At 36.9% G+C, this 20,010-nt stretch overlaps 1 protein-coding gene across 5 annotated transcripts in view; it reads left to right on the top strand.

Annotated features, from left to right (window-relative positions):
* LOC111513626 (inactive dipeptidyl peptidase 10) overlaps window positions 1-20,010 on the top strand; it is a 260,347-nt gene that overhangs the window by 59,680 nt on the left and 180,657 nt on the right. For 2 of the 5 annotated variants that reach the window (XM_074170732.1, XM_074170731.1), the window contains exons 2-3: window positions 14,650-14,725; window positions 15,106-15,271. The exons of 2 other annotated variants lie outside the window; for them this stretch is intronic. The gene's annotated coding sequence lies outside the window, so the exon portion shown is untranslated. The remainder of the gene's footprint in view (window positions 1-14,649; window positions 14,726-15,105; window positions 15,272-20,010) is intronic. One more of the 5 variants, XM_074170734.1, reaches the window with a different exon arrangement.

Raw genomic sequence — 20,010 nt, 5'->3', positions numbered from 1 at the left:
GGTACAGTGCCTAAAAAAGCTTGGGAACCCCTGATCCACACAACGATCTCCATTATTCGAAAAACCTGTTGCGGATTTATTGATATTCGAATTTGGGACTGAGAATTTCGTAACTTCGGCACCCTATGTCAGATTTTTCTAAATAAATTATCATTGGGAAGGAATATAAAATAATAATATTTTTTTCACTACTAACCTGAGAAATTGCTATTATTTACTCCATCTCCCTAACGAGAATTAATATTTCTCACCCTTGGTAAATAATGATAATAAAAAAACACCTAGGTAAATAATGAGAACAATTCTATAATTTTAAAAATATTCACGGAAACTTTCGTTAACTTAATTATCAACTAGAAGTAGGAAATTGAACATTGGAAATACGCTTGAAAATTATTTGAAATTATAATTAATTGTACAATTGTGACAAATCATGTGTATTCCAGCATTTCCTGTATTAATGGAACTAACATTTGGACCAGGTAAATTCACTTCTGTGTTAAAAACAATCCTCGTATTTTGAACGCATTCATTACCTTTTTCCACTAAATTATCTCCAACATGGACGTTTTCTAAGACAGCATCTTGACTTGCAGAAGAAGTTATATTTGAAGCTTCATTGGGTAAATTACATTTTTGCACTAATTCGGCGATTCTCTTCTCATCAGCTATTGATTCCTCAATATATCCTTCAGCCACTACAGCCGACTTCCACCCACCGTGCCGTTTCAGGCTTAGTAAGTCTCCTCCGTTTTCTGCGAGAAGTGTTGCCGAGCTACGTCTTAGAGAATGACCAGTATAACACTCAGGATTTTCTAATTTGAGATAATTAGCCACGACATATGGTACTTTACTAATAGTATTGTGCCCAATATTTTGTTTAATATGTTTATCTTTACGGTATAAAATGAATAGTTTTGTAATGTCAGTTGGCCTATTAGCTAAGTATTTTTTAATAACATTAACACATTGTAGCTCAACAACAACAAACTTCCTTGATGTTCTGTTCTTTGAATTAAGAATATTTATTATAATAATATCATCGCAAACATCTAAATCGTCTAGGAGCATATTGCATAATTCATCTGTTCTGCAGCCACCGGCAACATCAATTACTATAACAGCCTAAATATCATTCCAAAAAAAAACACAATCTAATAATAAAAAAGTATACCTTTTTTGATAAATATTCGTCATCAGGAGCTTCAACTATAAATTTGTCAATTTCTTCCTTTGTAAATATTTTTGATTTTTTAGGTTTATAATTACTGTTTTTTTTTGTTTTAAAAATGCTACAAGCTTGAAAAACTTTGAAATGCCAATATTTTCTTTTATTGCAAGTGTCGATTACAGCATGGAATAATTTGTCTACAATGTCGATACCTTTTTGCCTTCAGATGTCTCTGTGAAATACGCTAATAAAACCTTCACACCATGTTTTCAGTTGGTTATATGCATTCATGTACAGTCTCTTTGATTTTTCTGGCAGTAAATTACTACTTGTACTAGCTGCCACCACTCTAACTTCAGGCGGGGTACACATCATCTCTAAATCATCGTCACTTGAATTTTCACCCATTTTTCAATTAATTATATTGACGTTTTACTTATATAGATCTTTTAACTTCTTCAAAATGACATCTAAATTTGAATTATAACCGCATTTGGCAAACTGACAGCAATAATAATCATTGTACAGTGTTTGGTTGTCATGGAAACGCCGGCAAACGTTTTCAAGGCCTGAGTAGATGTTGCGCGCTTATCATCGACATCGCGTATTCAACATGGACACTGTACCGATTCAATTTTACATGCAACAATTCATAGCTGCCTTGGGTTATCATATAACCAAGGAAATTTTTTTCTCACTATAATACAGAATTGAGAAATTCTGAGTTCCGAACATACCTACAGAAGCGATGAGAGAAGTGGAACATTGAAATTTATCAAAAATTCAATGAGATATCTCCTAGATTCATATCAAAATTTGACACATGCCAAATTTTTACATAAATAAAGCCAGTCTGATAAGAAACGCTTCACTCTACTTGATATTCCGATATATTCAACAAATTGTTAGAAAATTACTAATGCCAAAATTGAAATTGTTAATATATCAATGTTAGTAGTGAAAAAAATTTTATATATACCTCGGCTGAGAAGGCTATTATTTACTTCGCACATTATATCCCTCGGCGCCTCAGTATATAAAAATGTTTGGTAAATAATAGCTCACTTCTCACCCTAGGTATATAATATACTATTTTTGCATTAGATAAGTGTCAATTTTAACGGCATAAAACGATAGCATTACATTTTAATGTCGACTTATACATAAAAAACATTTGAGCAAATGTTCAAAATGTTCTCCTTGAACCACTTGAGAGTAAAACAGTATATTTTTGAATTCATCCCTGATATTTTGAAATGTTTCTGGGACAATTCTAACACAAGTTTCGGTAATTAAATCTCTAAGTGAACGAGCAGGCCATTCCAACCCACCGCACCTACCAATTCACATGCCTGGGTATGTCTAATTCAACCAATCTCTTATACGCCAAGAAAAATGTGGAGTCGCATCATCTTGTAGAAAAACAACTAAAACAACTGGATTTTTGAACTCATCCCAATAGTTTGCTACAATTTTTTGAATATTCCCCAATATTTGTGCCCCGACATTTATTTTCTCAAGAGATTGAGTGGGACCTTCTCGAAAAATATGTGAGTGTATGTCCAATATCGCACAATTTTACGGTTGAGAAAAAGTGCTTTCGTTACTAAAACAAATACTAATTATGTACTTTCGATTTGCAAATAAACGTTCGGACATTAACACACAAATCTATCAGGTTCATCTGCATTTAATTCATGTAATATCTTCAGAGTATGTAATAGGTCCAGTACCTCATGTCATATGAGGTATTTCTTGACGGTGGTTATTGAGAGATCGTTTTCACTACAGACGCAGAGATGTTTTTCTCTTTTCCATCGGATATAGTTTTTCTTCCAGCTCGTCCAGCTCTGATCACACTTCTAGTTGTTTGAAATTTTCGGCAGATCAAATTGAATCCCCTTTCTGCCACATGAAAAGTACGGCCGGCCTCGGCGTGAATGAGGATTGCTTCTGTTTTTTCATGTTTGAACGGAATGAAATCAAGCGAGTTATCAGTATCAATAGTGATAGCTATCAAGTTAACACAATACACTCTGTTACTAGGGTAAAACGGTCGATCACAAAAAACCTAAATTCAATCAAAAACAAAAAAAAGCTTTTTTGTCAAATACTTTGGTTCAATTACATTCGAAATACGATTTATTTTCGTGAACTATTTCTTTCTCACGCACTACGAACTTTGTGTAACCTGTGATAACTAACTTTGGAGGTGTTTCAATCCTCTTCTGGTTGCAAAGTTACGAATTATCATTTTTCTTAATCTCTAATTCATAAACTAACAAGTTATTGAATATTTCCTTCCTTTCTTTCCGACTTTGATATCTTTACCCGTTCAAAGGTTGGGGGGAGGAGAAGGACTATTTACGTTCGCACTGTATAACCTTTATGATAAAACTAATTGTATTCAAGTGTAGAGAAAGAATTATTAGTTGTCATTCAGTAAAAAACTGAAACTATTAGAAAAATAAAATTTCACCCTCCTAAAATTCTGTAACACTGTCGACACTGTGGCACCCTCATTGATAGTTTGTTCAACTAAAATAAACTTTTAATGCTCCTTCATAGGGGGCGTTCATTGATTCAAACAATATACGTTACGTCTTAATTCTGTTTCACTTATGAATTGCATCACTAGTTTCCATCTTACCCTCTCTTTCCGTGTTACCCTCCTCTCTCATACTCTAGTTATTGTCAAATTTTCCGGACGTACGAAGTTTTCTAGATACGGAAACTTGAGATGATTCGGAATCTTGTTGATGGTTTAAATCTGTTTAAAATCTGTTTTTCCATTAATCAGTTGTCGCCCCCATACGAACGACAACTCTCAGAAGTTGAGAAACTTGTGTGAGCTAAGGACTAACGAGGTCTTACCTTTTAACGTGTGATTCCTAACACGGTACAGTAATGGTACATTAAGTTTTGGATTAGTTTCTTATTATATACGATGTGCTATTCCATTTCTCAATCAATTGCGTAAACCGATTGCGTAACGTTTACGATTTGAAAATCTATGATGAATATTTGAAGACAAGTTTTTTCAAATCACTCTTAGTCAGATCTTCTGTGACGTGGCTCTATTTCTTTTCATCTTTCAAGATCAGAAACTGATCAAAAAATAAGGTGAATTTTCATTTTCCTCAGATAATATTTATTTATTCATCAATTTCTATTTTGTACCCTTCTAAGTAGTCCCACTTAGATGTAACACACTTATGCCACCGTTTTTTCCAATCCTTTTTGGTGTGTCCTTGAGCTCTCTCAGCGATTCGGTTTTTGTCTCCCCAACCGTCGCAAAACGCCGTCCTTTCATGGTAACAGAAAATATCGCAGAGGGGCAAATCTGGTGAGTACGGTGGCTGAAGCATTATTACAGTGTTGTTTTTTGGCCAAAAAATTTCGAACTAGCAATAACAAGTGAGCAGGTGCATCTGTATCTGTAGAGTAGGGAGCGTGAATGTAGGCCCACAGCACTTAGGCCACATGTGACCTATTGTATATCCTCCCGAGGAGTTGTCCTCCTAGGTTATCGTCCATCCTGTCCTTTCCAGGAAGGTGGACAGGTCACTAGGAGATATCTCTTTTATATCGGTAGGAACACACATTATCTTTGGCAACCTTGAGGTATCTCACGGCGGCTTACGCGAAGGTTTTGGAAAGTGCAGTGACCTTACTGTCGTTACGTGGCTTATTCAAACTTCTTGGAGTTCCCTCCGTGGAGGTGCTCAAGTGAAGGAGCTTTCCTGCAGGGCCAACCGATTCCTTGCATTTATTCAAGGCGGAGCTCTTGGCGCCAGCCGCAGGAAGTTCCCTTGCTGTTGGAGGTGACCTGTTATGTCCAGCCTCATTTCAAGCGGTAGATTCGGATGGACATTTCTCTTCATCCCCAGCCACCACTACAGATTGAGGTAACTATTTCTGTCCGGCCTCGGGATCGGTTTTTGTTTTTGTTGTGTCTGTTTTTGTGTTTGTTTCATTCATGTGTGTTCTCAATAGTAGCTGAGGAGGAGTTTGTCACCTCTGGCAGATCCCTGCATTACCAGATGAAGGCGATTACAATGAGGTTTCGCCCAGTGTCCCAAAGGGATCGTTCGTAACCGCATATCACCCTGCGACCATTCAGCTGTCGGCACGTTTCCTTAGATCTTACCTTGGGTAGGCTGGCCTACGATAGCATGTTTCGCAAAGGCTTTTGGGGAGTTTTAGTTCCCCTCACCCTACTTATTTCTGCAACTGACCAGGAGTCCGAAGTCCCGGTCCGTAAGGCCACATTGGCTTCCCGGACAGGGCACCCAGTCCCCTGGCCGTTTCCCTATCCGCCACCTGGGGACGCGCCCGATAGGGAGCCCAACCCACGGAAGCAGGTGCATTATCGTAATGCAAAATCCATGAATTGTTATTCCACAATACCGGACGTTTCCATTGTATTGGTTTTCGCAAGCGGCCCATAACTTTAGGACCTTACGGCCATACTCCACGCTGATCGAAGTAAACAGTGCGCAAATCGTTGATATTTAATCGAACTTGGCGTGGTTTTTTGATCTTGGACTATTCCATTGGGACGATTTGACTTTGATTTCGATGTCATAACCATATATTCATTATTCGTAACCAGTTATGATCCTTCACCAGCTATGACTCTTCCAAGAAAATCTGGATCGTCACTGACGTCATTTAACAGTTCCTGAGCGATGCTCATGTGCAGGTTTTTTGATCCAAAGTTAGCAATCCTGGAACGAAAAACTGCATGGCATGAGTCAACCGATATGCCGACATTCTCCACTTTCTCAACATTTTCATAGTGTGTTGATGTGATGGGGGTCTAGCGCTAGCGTCGTCATTCACATCTTCTCAACCTTGTGTAAAAAAATTGTATCACTTGTATATGTTATGGGTATCCTGATTAACTAGCCATTATTAATAAGGACCGGCCATTATCAATAATGCCCATCGCTTTTGGGCATTAATTTATCACTTTGACCGGCCATTATTAATGATGCTCGACGGCCCGTGGTCAATGTAATAAGTCATATTGGCTGCAAACCCAAAGTAGGTTTAAAATCAGTCTTGTCATTATTTGACGAATTAACGGATTGGGTGATTAGGTGAAGATGACCTTGAGGCAATGTTAAATGATAGTGATTCCGGTGAAGGTCAAAACCTATTCGTGAACAGAGCGGATGATGCCGTAAACGAAGACAGCGATAACATAGATGAAAATTCAGCCGTTGTTTCTGATTCTATTTCTGTTACGATTGAACCTGAACCCCGTTCCAAACTGGAACAACAATCTGACGATATTCAACCAGAAAATCAGCAACCTACTGTAGACATAATAAATGAAAACCCTTGACCAGACGATCAACAGCCTTTTGAATTGGAATAACCCACTGTGAGTGTGAACATAATAAATGAAAACCCGCGAGCAGCCGATCGACGGGTTTCTGTCAATATGAGCAATGAAAAGAAACATTCTGATAATGAAAAGGATGCATCTTTACTCAACTCAAAATCAAACGAAATTCGGAAGGCTCGTAACACAGCTAAAGAATCACTTTATAAGCAGGCCAAAAAAATTTTGGCGCGTTCGAATGCAAAATTTCCTATTGCAGAAATAGGCCAACGCGTTCGAGTAAGGATATCAGATTTAGATCGAGCGAAGACGGATAGTCGTAATATAATTGATATTAATATAACTGTCGAAAAAGAAAAACTTGGAACTGAACACGGTAATTTGAACCAACTGTACTCCAGAAATGAGTTTACTTTGTGTAAGGAAAAGTTCATTTCGATCGACGATGTTCTAAAAGTGGATATAACTCTTCGAGAATGTTTTCGCAGAGACACTCATTTTGATGGACAAGGCTTCCAGCATTGTAACTGTAGTGGTGACTGCAATTTGAAACGTTGTAAATGCAAGAAATTAAACATTCTTTGCAATTCCAAATGTCACAAAAGCTCATCTTGCAAGAATAAATAATCCTAAACTTAATAACTTTCTTGCACAGTCCTTAATTATTAGATATTTCTGTTGATTTTTCTCAGTTGAATAATTTTTAAACTATTGTTCTAAAGTAATATTTTTATCAAAATAATAGCTGATATTATTACATTTTTAACTATTCATTTTTCAACTACTGCGTTCAATACTTTATTTTTTGTTAACTTTTGATGATAATTTTGTAAGTTTTTTTGAATTTAATAAACAAAAACACTACAGTTCAGTTATTTTATTACCTTGTCCAAGACAGGGTGGATATTATTCATAGTGGCCGGGAAAAGTGATTAATTATGCTGTTTTAATCACATTGCCCAATTGAGTCGGGCATTATGAATACAGACCGGCCATTATTAATAGTGCCCGGACGTATCAAAATGCACGTAACATATATATATATTTTAAATCAGACTACAATTACTGTATGCCACATTTTAAATATTCTTGAAAACTTAATTCTACTTCTTTCATGCCTCACACCAACAAACTTAATATGCTAACAGCTGAAACTGTGAAAATAGTTTAGGGATGAGAGGACTATCATAAAAAAATAAAAATCGCTAATCGAATGTATATAGCCCGCGAAATTTAAACATTCACTTCATTTTTTTAATATTCCACGTATAAGTAGAAGAAACTATGCAGTTGACAAGTATGAGGCTCATTCGAGAATGTGTAGTAATGACTATGAATTATTTGATATGATCTTGAATTTTAACAAAATATTTGGTGCCTAATTTCTTATGAATGTGTGTGTGTTATGAAATAAAAAACTTTCACATTGGTCTAAATATGACTCATACAAAATAAACTGTTAGTTTCGGGTCATAACGTACTCTTGCTATTTTATTTTTTCACTAAGAAAATAGTAGTATTGCCCAGGTGGAAATGACCAGCTCTTGAGAGTTTGCAATGACGGGGGGTTCACTTTTGATTTTTTATAGAAATTCAATTAAAACTATTGAAAAGAGGGCTCCGCCATCTACAGTGAATTACAGAAGTATTGTACCCGAAGCACTTCAATGATATGATTCAATAAAACAATGAATAAGGTTTACCCGTTTGTTTTGATAGTATAAAAATACCAGAAGGTCAAAGCTTAAAAAAAAAATCAAACGTTCTATACTTATCATTCGTTTCCTGGTAAGGAATATTTATCAATCTGATCAGCACCAAAATATAGAGGCTCACGCCAGTGTTTAATGCACATAACCTTACAGTTTCTGATCGTAATCAAATCTCCAAGAACCATCAGGGAAAGAATGAATTTCTTCTTTTTAGTTTCCTGATAGCAGTTCAGAATTGCGGAAATATTTATCAGCAGATATGTAGGATCTAGGTGTTCCAAAATTCTAGTCAGATGTTCAAGGAGTGTCTTCACTTTTTGAATCCGACTTTGGTTTTCATTTCTTACTGAAAAATTCAATTACGATTTTGATTTTAATTCAAGTTAGGTTAGAAAGTCTACTACAAGCTTGATTTGGATCTACCCAAATAACAACGTGGAACTTGAATGTTTTTTTCAATTTGTTTGAATTTGCCTGATAGAACTATAGCTGAAAAAAGAAGAAAAAACTCTTGTGAAAAATCCCGCCGACTCAATTAGTAGTAAAAATCAACAACTATAGTAATTTACTTCATGTAAATCAATCAGGTTAGGTTAGGTCAAGTCCAAAGTGAGTGGGTCTATTCGACCCTCCACCGCAACCCGCAAGGGTTTATTGTGACTCACACCTATTCATACTCGACCAAATAAACTCAACTTCTTAACGAAGCCGATCAGTTTGTATGGTGAGTGGTCTTTCAGGTCAGATGGTAAGAGCACGGCTATGCCGAACTCTAAAAACCTGATTCGGTCCCCAGCGGGGCAGGCACAAAGTATATATTCTGCTGTTTCATCGTTAATGCGGTAGTCAGATAGTCAAGGTGCAAGATTCCCACCTATATACCCGCGACAACCTTCCCATATGAGGGTTTTTGCACGTCAGCTATACCTCCACCTGAGACAGATTCTGCGTACGTCGCTCAAGAATTTGGTGCAAGACGATTTTATAAGTTACCTCGCTCTTGAGGAGACGACTCAGTCGTTTCTTGGCTGCACCACCAAACCTATTTTTTAGGTTCAGTTATTGAATCAGAAGTTGGAGAGTTGAGAAGCTCTCGCTCCTGATCTGAATTTATAGGGAGGTCAGTTGGAGTCGTAAGCTCGACATCCATCTCCCCTGTAGAGTTAGCGTCAGAAAGAATTTTTAGTTTATTCTGTCCATAAAATTCCCACGAGTAGCTAGGGAAAGAAGGTTAATCACGGCAGAGCCCCGCATTACGCCTGAAGATAGGAAGCAACGACCATCCAAAATTGAGAGAGAGAGAGAGACAGAGATCTGTTGTAAACTAAATTTCATCACAATAACGCCTGAATTTAGATAACGATATACTCCTTTATATAACACACAATTCGGTTTTACGTTGCTTTGAGATTTCAGTCACAAGCCTTTGTGCCATTTTTTCACTTTCAGTGAAACTCAGATGGCATTTGAGAGAAAACTCTTTTGCAAAGTATTGTATACAAAGAGTAATTTTTGGAGTTCTGTCTCTCCCGTCGTTCTAATCCGCTACAATTACTTCGAGACTTGCGAAACTTCACTCATAATCCGTTTTTAGACGAATTTAATAACTAAATACTCATCCCTTCAACAAACTCACTTCAGATCTGAAAAGAGTTTTCTTCTGTTGAACCCGTAACGAAGGAGATTAGCGAAGTTTGTATTATGATTCGGAGGGCTCAAATGTTTAAATTAGAAGCGAACAAAAATCTTAGTGTTTTCCCGCTGCGATCCTGTTATGCAAGAATGATCATTATGGCGGTAGATGTGGCGGTAGATGATGCTCAAGCCGAGATCGCTTTCTGACATGCTAATTTAGAAAAATGGGTTCATAATCATCTCTTATAATGATCTCCTGAGGACGCCAACTTGTTTTTTTAAGGACAAAATACAAGCACTAAAGGAAAATTCTTAAGGCGCTCTTAGAGCGGTGCCTGTGCGAAAGTAGCGATTCACATTGGATTTGAATCGCTGGAGATTAAATCCATTTGGAAAAACGTTCTCACATCTATAGAAGACAGACAAATCTCCAACTTTTCTTCGATGTTCCAGACTTTCAAGCTTGCACGTAATATACGCGTCTCCAATCAGGCAGATGGCTCTCTCCTGGATGGAATCCAGCAACTTCAGGGTATATTCTCATACATGAGAACAATACTCCAAAGAAGGTCTGATCTGAGCTTTATGAAGCATCAAAATTGCTTAGGTGTGTATAGTTTTCCACTGGTTCGGAAGAGTGTTCAAAGCTTTTGAGAAGCAGCATTTGCAATTCTAGTGACATGATTGTACCAAGATATATTGGTGTCCATTTCAACCCCCAATAAACTTTTTGAAGCAGAAAGCGAAATTATCTGACCTGACATTATTATATCCGGTTCGGAGACATTTATCTTCTTGGAAAAAACCGATGCCTGGGTTTTTGTGGCATTGAATTGAACCTGGTTACTTTCACCCCAATTCGAAATCACTTCAAGATCCTCATTAAGATATGCAACCTCCTGCTGCCGGTAAAGATGTGCCTCCGTAGTCGATGTCCTGGAATCCAAATGGAATGACGAGACAAGTGGGCTGTCGTCAGCAAAGCAATTTATTGGATAATTGTGTTTTTCCAACAAGTCGTTGATATACAATAAAAAGAGGATTGGAAACATCCATAGTAGAAATGTATAGTAATCTTTCATGAATATAACACCCCCGGTGCTGGGCATCTCAGACCACAGAGATTTAGATTAAATAAATCTGCTAATAAATCTCTAGATATTGCTCTCCAGTTGGAAGATTCTAGATATGATTTGCCTAAAAAAATTAAAAAGATTTTTTTCAGAAAATGAGTTCTATTCAATTCGTGAGTATATGGACACATCTGTCAGCTATACGCGTAGTTGTAGTGATACCTGAAATAGTAGGAGTACTAGTTTATGTGTATATGTATATATGTGTGTATTGTGTGTATGTATATATGCATATATGTGTGTATGTACGTATATATGCGTGTGTATACATGTATATATGATAATTTTTTGACAAATATTATGGGCAGTAGTTGATTCATGTTGTAAACATAATAGGTTATATATTATGTTATTGATTCCATGTGGAGTTTAGATCTACAGGACCTTACAAATGTACATCTTTTTGGACTTGCTACAAATATACATTGTTAATAAAGTTATCTATCTATCTAAAAAAAGTTATCTATCTATAGATCCCTGGGGAATACCAACGTTGATGGTGAATGTATTCGAGAGATATCCATCGACGACCATTTGCAGGGAACGTTCTTAAAGGAAGCTGGAAATCTATATACAGAAATAATCCGACAAGTCATAGCCTCTCGATGCGCGTTTCGCGAAATTTTTGTTCTGGTGGTGGAAAAGTGTTTTTCAATAGAGGTTTATAATGGTTTAATCATTTGTCGTCTCCATACGAACGATAACCCTAAGATGTTGAAACTTATACGATCGGGCTAATGGAGTAAATCGATCAGAAGTTTTAGTTTTGGCGAAACTCGCACACTTTTCATCAAAATGAATGACCGATGAGGTACCCATTCAGTAGCCTGACTTCTAAATACAATACTGTTCAACAAATGTAGAAAGTAACCTATTTAACTTGATGTCTGAAAGACGACGAGTCTGGAATAGATTATCTGTACGAGTAGCACTATATACTTTTTCTACGACCTAATTAATAATATATTTATAGGTGTATTCATTGAACTACATATTTTACAACCTGAGAGCTAATTAGGAGTGCAAAAATCGACAGAACCGTAGTCAACAATATGAATGGGCTTGTTTCATGCTATGGAAAATGATACTGGTTTGCTTATAGACTGATCGACTTAGGGGTATATTATACTTATCAAGCCTAATCGGTCCCAAAATCTCTTTATATTTGCAGAAAAAAGAATAATTCGAAAAGCAAGAATTTAAATTGGCCGCGTGTGTGTTGACCAATGAAATTGATCGTGTCTAGAGCGGATTTGCCAAGTGTATTGGTTTTCAATATCCAATCACAGATCGGGTGATCCAATTTGACAGACGCCATTTTTGTTGTTATTGTTGTCAACTCGGTCGAAAACAACTATTACGATTATCTAATTAAAGAACGTTTTTTTGTAAAAGGTTTGTCTCGGCGGGTGCCTATTTTGCTGCATATTCCGTGTCATTAGTTTACATTTCGGAAAGTAATTTTTCAGGTTATTTTTGGATTGATATGTTCTGAAGTAATTCTTCATTTCACTGTACATATTTTTGCTTCTCATTTCAGTCACCATACTGCTCCTTGGCCGAGAAAAAATGAAAATTGAATCAAAACTTTCCATCCTTCGTTAAAAGACAAAGTCTGAAATGAATGTCATATAAATAAAAGGAACCTACTAAATATATCACCTACCGTTTCAGTTTTTCATTCATTTCGGTACCAAATGCAAATTTTTCAAGTAAAATTCATCGATCATTTCAAAATCGACTCTTAGTAAGTTGTCGGGAGTCAGCTTTAACAAAACTAGGCTCAACATCACGTACCATAGAGTAAGTAGTTTGTGCTCAACATTCATTTTGAAATTATTTTAACAAAAATACGAAGTTTGTGTAAACCGTTGACATTAGAAAGAGCACATTGTCGCATTCACTACAGAAGGCGCTGGCTGACTGGATGACAATATGACTAATATACCAGTAACGTTGAATTTCTTATTTTTGGTGGCTAGTATGAATGGATAATTGATTTATTTAATTAGGGTTCATTAGCATTCGAAAACCATTTGAAAATACAGCTCGTTTGATTCTATTTAGAACCATATTTAGATCTAACTTGTACTATATCAGTTATCAAGGCAAATATTATTGTCCATTTTTATGCTTAATTCGTGGATTCGAGCGATCTTATTATTGTATATTCATTTGTTTGCTGGCTTCATTCTAGAAAAAAAATTAATGAATAATTATAGAAAATTTTAATTGATATTTCATTTTCTCAGGAAAATGGTTTATTCGGATCCATTCTGCTTATTTTTGCAACATTGAATTTCAACTTTTTCTTAGCTGACAGCTCGCATAAGAACAATTCGTTTTTTTTCATCGAGTTTAGTTTGTGTGTGTTTTAAAAGTGTTTGGTGCATTTTTGTGCTGATTTTAATTGTGCAGAAAGGCACAAGAAAACAGATAGCGCATTGGTTTATAGATGAGTTATTTCATATAATGAGATTATGTTCCCAAAGGATAAAATGATGAGAAAAAAAATGGGTGAAAGTATTGAAAAAAAAGAACTACAATCCTTCTACTCTTCCAAGACTTTATAGAAATCATTTAAAAAGTGACTATAAATGAAAGGGAAACGAAAATATTGAATTTAATGACACAGTTTTTTATTTCAACTTCAAGTATTCTCCACAGAAAGTATTATCTGGAGTTAATACTGTCGCTGAAAGTATGATACACTTTACTTCATTAAATTTTATCATATGAGTAATGGTATTACCTCAGAAGCTTTTGTTGGAACAGTTCGGGTACAATCAATTCTGTCTATATTTGACCTCATTCAACCTTCCTCTCAAGTTTTGAAAGATTCAACAGATTATCCACGCCAGCCTATAACACTTGAATTTAGTAGTTAGCTATATTAGAAAGAGGTATGTGTGTATAGGAATCGCTTTTTTTTGTAATAAATTGCAGTTGACCAGATTGAGGATTGTAGAATGAATTGAATATTTGAAATGATTCTTTAATCTAATTTGCTATATTTATTGATTTTCATAACTGTATATCGTGTACATTTTATTCCATGTGGAGAATTTTTCATTAATTGAAACGTTAACGGGTTCATCTACACTTCCATAATTAAATTGATAATTATAGTCTCCGTAAATTGTACGATTTGGCAATGTTGATTATTTCCATTGTTTCTATTGGTCAATCGAACAAGAAGCGGTAATAGGGTTGTGACGTCACCACCCTATCACATTCGATTTTTAGTAATTAATTACGGGAAAACTACGGCATTTAGAGAGATGAAGCGAAGTGCACTGTTTTTCAATTTAAAATTTCTATCAAGTGAACTATAGACCACAAATCATGAAACAAGCCCATTGCAGGTACACCATTTGAACTTTGAAATGATTTGAGACCAAAAACTGTTGACAACTACCAATTTTTGTATTATTATTTTATTTATTATTTGGGAAATGCACTCGTCAGGTTGTTGAACTTAAGTTATGATTGATGGTATTTTGATACATCCAGGCTCGAATGAATTGCAATATTGATTGCAATAAACAAAAACGAAATAATAGGGTTGATATAAGATATTTTGTAAATGGGAAAATATCTGCTCTACCTATATCGGTTTCACTGGTTCTTGTTTTTTGTTCACAGGTTTTTCCGGAGGTTATATTTACTTGGCCACACCCGAACGTGATTTCTGACAAAACTTCATATTTACCATTGTAAGGTCAGTAGTAGTTGACACTACTAAGCAAAGTTTTTCACGACAATCAGGATTCAAAGTTCTGAAGGTTACTGTCATACTTTGTGCATTCTCTGCATGTTGTGTTAGTTGAGAATGATTTGTCTGTAGAGAACTTCTCTTATTTTCAATATCAATTTCTCAACATTCCTTTTGTCATCTCGGATATCCTCTCTCTTTTCCCATCACTGTACCTGAATATAGATAACTACTATTCTTGCGTGGCTTTCATCTAATATCTAGATTCTTTCTACTCTGTAGTGCCTATCTATTCATTTCTTTGGTGCAAATACTATATATCCTTTCTGCCTACTAACTGATCAAGTTCTGTTTCAAAGAAATATCGATTTGCTGCTCTTTTACAGGTACAAAAAATATCAGCTATGTCTTGCAAATTAAAGAGAAACTAACCACCACAGAGCCTATGTTACAATTATTCAGTTTCGTCAAGAAAACAATATCTCATGATGCAGATATTCTGGATGAGGAACCGTCATTTCTACAGATCAATCTGCTTCAGTAATACTAAAGGTAAAAATTAGATGAGAAATTATTTGGTCAATTTCTCATTGGGAATAGACAGATAGAATTAAATGGAAGATAGTTCTTGCAAAATAATATTAGTTGCACGTGATGACGCTCATTCCACAGCTAGGATTTTAAATAGTATTCAAGACTACAGCACTACTGATGATACTGTTACAGCTTTTTCCCAATTGAATTGAATTTAAATCATGATTGTTCATTATTCTTTGTTGAATTCTTTGTATCAATTTACTATCGTCGCTTTGTATTTTTCTATTCTTGTTTCCACAATATTCGGTATTGTCATCTCGAACGTAGTGATTGTGCTGCTTAGAAATAGTTCAATAGTAACTAATCGCATCAATGTCAGGTACTTTCTTGGTTTTCTGTAATCAGTTGTTCGAGACATCTAGGTGTAGGTGCCCGCACTCACATAAAAATGACCGTAGGAATCGTGGGTGTTTTGTGATGGATAAATAGTCTATATACAAAACTTTATGCCTCCAACTGTCAACTACAAACTACCTTACCTTATTCCCGAGTAAAGAGGACTGGATCCTCCGGAAGAAGGAAATATTAAGAGCAGATTATTAGGAGCAGAACCATCCGGTTCTGATGCAAGTGTTTTCAGTCGCAGACCAGGACAGACTCATCTACCTGGCTAGAAACTTATGCAACTGTATTTCAAGCGGAAATTTACGCTATTGAATTGTGTGCGGAGAGATTGGATAAATTCAATCTCATACACAAGTCAATAAAAATATTCTCGGACAGTCAAGCGGCGTTGGAAGCTCTTGGCTTCTACCGAGCAACGTCTAAATTGGTAGCAAACTGCCAAAAACGACTCTCTTCGATAAGAAGACTTAACATATTGTCTCTGGTCTGGATTCGTGGCCATACTGGCTTGGAAGGCAATGAAGCCACTGACTCTCTTGCGAAGGAAGGTGCTGCAAACGGCTTCATTGGACCAGAACCTGTCATTGGCATCGCCTTGGGCTTTGCCAAACAAACACTGAACACCTGGATGGCAAAAAGATTTATGGACTTCTGGCAGAATCTTCTAGGATTGGCTCACTCCAATGCGTTTATTCACCATTCGAAGCTTGATTCCAAACAGTTGTTTGACTACAGTAGGGGTAAACTACGATATCTAACAGGCCTTCTCACAGGTCACTGTCATTTGAATCATCATATGCAGAGACTTGGGACTGTCGTAAGACAGTGTGTGTCGCCTCTGTCTGAAAAATAATGAAACAGCAGAGCAGATACTTTTTGCCTGTCCTGCTGGGGACCGAATCAAGTTCTTTGAGTTCGGCTGATCTGTACTCTCACCATCTGACCTGAAAGACCACTCACCATACAAACTTATCGGCTTCGTTAAGAAGCTGGGTTTATTTGGCCGAGTGTGAATAGATCTGAGCCACAATAAACCCTTATGGGTTGCGGTGGAGGGTCGAATAGACCCCGTCACTTTATACCTACCTACCTATACATATACAAAGGTGTGTGTATATCAGCTTTGCCAGTTTTCTTCAGCGAGTCTTGAGATGTGATAAAACTGTGGTAAGAGGGAGTGGAAAATCGGCAGGCAGGTCCACCTTTTTCAAAAAGTGTAACAATAATTTTTACGGTAACCTACATTTGGAGATTCAACTTCTCAAAAACAAAATAGCGATTGAAGTGTCTTTTCGATTTGAATCAGTGATCTTCTTGTTGTGGAGGTCTATCACAATCCGTTAAAGGAATTTAATTGACCTGAACCGGTCAATTCATTTGGTGTTATTAAAAACTACGAATGTGGAAAAATTACCTATTTTTATATTCGGAGAAAAACTAAAAAATCTCTTCATTCACAATTACATTACCTATTCTTTCCTATTTACACAGATGAAATGCATGCAATACATCAATTTTTTTGTTATTTAACCTTTCTTTTTTTACAGAATAAAAATAAAGTTTCTGTTTTCGGTATATGTGGTATATCAAGTAAATGTTTTTTGTTTTTAATTTTCTCCATTAAATGAAACTAAAGGTATTTTCTTCCTTATTTTTGGCATAAGGGGTCTGTCTATTAGGTATATCTTTTCAGGATCTCGTGGGCCTTGAAATTTCTACAGAATATGTCAAAATATTTTCAATTTACCTCTACATGATTGTGATGATAGTGATAATAGATTTATGAGACACATTTTTGTAAATTTTATAATTTTTTTGGATATTCGTTATAGAGGCATTGAAGTGCACAAGTAAATTAGTTTATATTTTCATTTAAAATCTAACTCAGTGTTCACTTCCAAAATTTGCCAAACAATATAAGAAAGTGAGATTTTGATATTTAGTCAAGTTGAATATAGGGTGATACAGGTACTTTCCCTGAGTTTTTGTTTTCAATTATTATGGAAAAATTATTTTTGGACGTTTATATTTGAATCCACTTCTCACTTACAGAGTGGCTTCGCGAAGAATCGAAACAAAAATGATGTTTTCCATTTTTCATTATTGATTACACTCAATTTTTTATACTAATCAAGAGTCTCATAAATGAATAGTGTCATCTTGTTTCTCTTAGTGGAAAGGGTGTTCCGTGTTAGGAATCACACGTTAAAAGGTAAGACCTCGTTAGTCCTTAGCTCGCACAAGTTCTCAACTTTTGAGAGTTGTCGTTCGTATGAGGGCGACAGCTGATTAACGGAAAAACAGATTTTTAAACAGACAGATATGAGATTTCTTGGGGAAATTCTGTTACACAATATATTGAGAAATTTTGAGATAACGATGTTGAGTTCTATTCGTAATTTTGAATGGTAAAACTGTAATTCACTTAGTGACAAAGATAACACTCAGATGGTACTTTTTTTCTGACTAGTGCCCAGAAATTTCAAGACGCGAACAGCTCAAAACATTGAAATGTTTGTATTACCCATGATTGACTGTTAAGAAATCTGATCGGACATGACATTTCTTATAGTACTAGGCTATAGTGAAGCTAAACAGGGGTCTTCTTTCCTTGCTAATTTTTCCAAGCCCATTTCCTTGGCAGTGGTTTCGTTGGATAGTGGGTAGGGACATGAATAAAGGCATTGCCTTTAATGCCCTAGCCCGTAGGCCTTACATCAGGCATCTTCCCTTTATCTAGCGCCACCACTACCAAGGGAACCCCTACTCCTCCGAACTCACCCCCTCCCCGTACCACCGGCGCAAGGCGCCGGCCATACGGAGAGACGAATTAGCGGGGTAGGGACAGTGGGAATCTCGTTGATCCATTCATGCGCGTCACTAATTAGATGACCAATCATTTGGCTATTCAAATATGTATTCACTACATAAATACATGTACCCGTTGTTTTGGGTAAGAAACAGTATACATAGGCAGTGAAAACATATGCCTTGTTGCGCCACAGTCAAACCTAAATGCTCAAATATATACATAAGTAAGTTAATTAATACAATACAAACTACTACTCCAAACAGGTACATATAGGAATGAGTCTGGAGTGTGGATGTTCAGGTGGAGGCAAGTTTCCACGCAATTTTTAAGCTAGAGCACATAGAGCAGTCACGGAGTGATGAAGTCCCTTAGGACTATCAACTTCTGGTCTGGCTTGAGAGGAGTATTTTTCAGATTGCTCAGCCAGACCGATGAATTGACAAGGGCTGGTTTCAGTAACCCACTGTCGCCGACCTGGTGCCCCAAATATTTGCAGGTAACTTCGGGGATCACTTGGCCCCTGATCCTCAGGTCGGATTAACCTCTGCAAGTTACTGTCCCCAACAACATGCCCGACCACGAAACAACATTTTTGGGCATTTAGTTCCATCCCACGCCTGGTGAAGGAGTTGGTTACCATTGCTAGTGTGTGATAGATGTTGGAAGCCTCGTCTTCTAGAAGGAATAGGTCATCTGCATGGCAAAAACTCTTACATCCTCGGCGTTGCAAGCAACACCTTGGCCCCTGTTGGTGAGTTGCTCTATAAGCTCTTCCATCTCGTCACGATGAAGAGGAAAGGGGCTTAGTAGATCCTTAGTAGAAACCAGAGTCGTCCTCATTTTGCTGAAGCCAGGCAGCAGTATGTTCCTCCTCAGCCGATCCACGCTTATGCCATCCAGCTCAGGGGCGGAGGTGGGCCAGTTGTTCTTGTCCTTATCGACCTCGTCAACTGTTATCGTGGAGAAGGTGGACCTAATTGTTGTTTTGCGGTCAGTCACCGCCTCGTTGTCACCGGCAGATCCGGTTTCCAGAATACCATCGGAAAGGGTAGACAACAGCCTGGTCGAGAGCTTTTCCAGTGAGAATGCGATCAACCAGTTGTTTTTGCAGTAGAGGTCTTGAGTTTTTCATAGTTAACTGCGTGTGGACATCTATCTGTATAATTCGGGCTGTACGATTAAGCCTGTCTCCCCTTTTTCTTATGAACATTTTTGGCAGATCCGCCTTGGCTCTGGGAGCTAGCCAGATTCTGCTATTTTAGCGACAATGCATTTCTTTCATCTTTACGGCGGCCCGCTGAGAATGTGACGCCTATTCACTTGGTAAGGAATTGTATAAGGCGTCATTCATGGTGAGCTCAGCCCCTTGTTAGCTATAAATATTCGTATTCGCAGGCTGGCCATCTAGTTCCTTCTCGAACTCATTCTTTAGATAGAAAAGTTTCGAGCTTGGGAGGGATAGCCACGAACGACATATTATCTATGTTTTGGTCCTCTCTTAAAGAGGTTTTCATATTGGTGGAGATGCCTGTAGCAA

The sequence above is a fragment of the Leptinotarsa decemlineata genome, unplaced genomic scaffold (assembly GCF_025532065.1).
Source record: "Leptinotarsa decemlineata unplaced genomic scaffold, Ldec_3_MD MMD2_P_RNA_scaffold_9, whole genome shotgun sequence".
NCBI classification, from domain to species: domain Eukaryota; kingdom Metazoa; phylum Arthropoda; class Insecta; order Coleoptera; family Chrysomelidae; genus Leptinotarsa; species Leptinotarsa decemlineata.
This window is presented reverse-complemented; position numbering and strand designations above follow the sequence as displayed.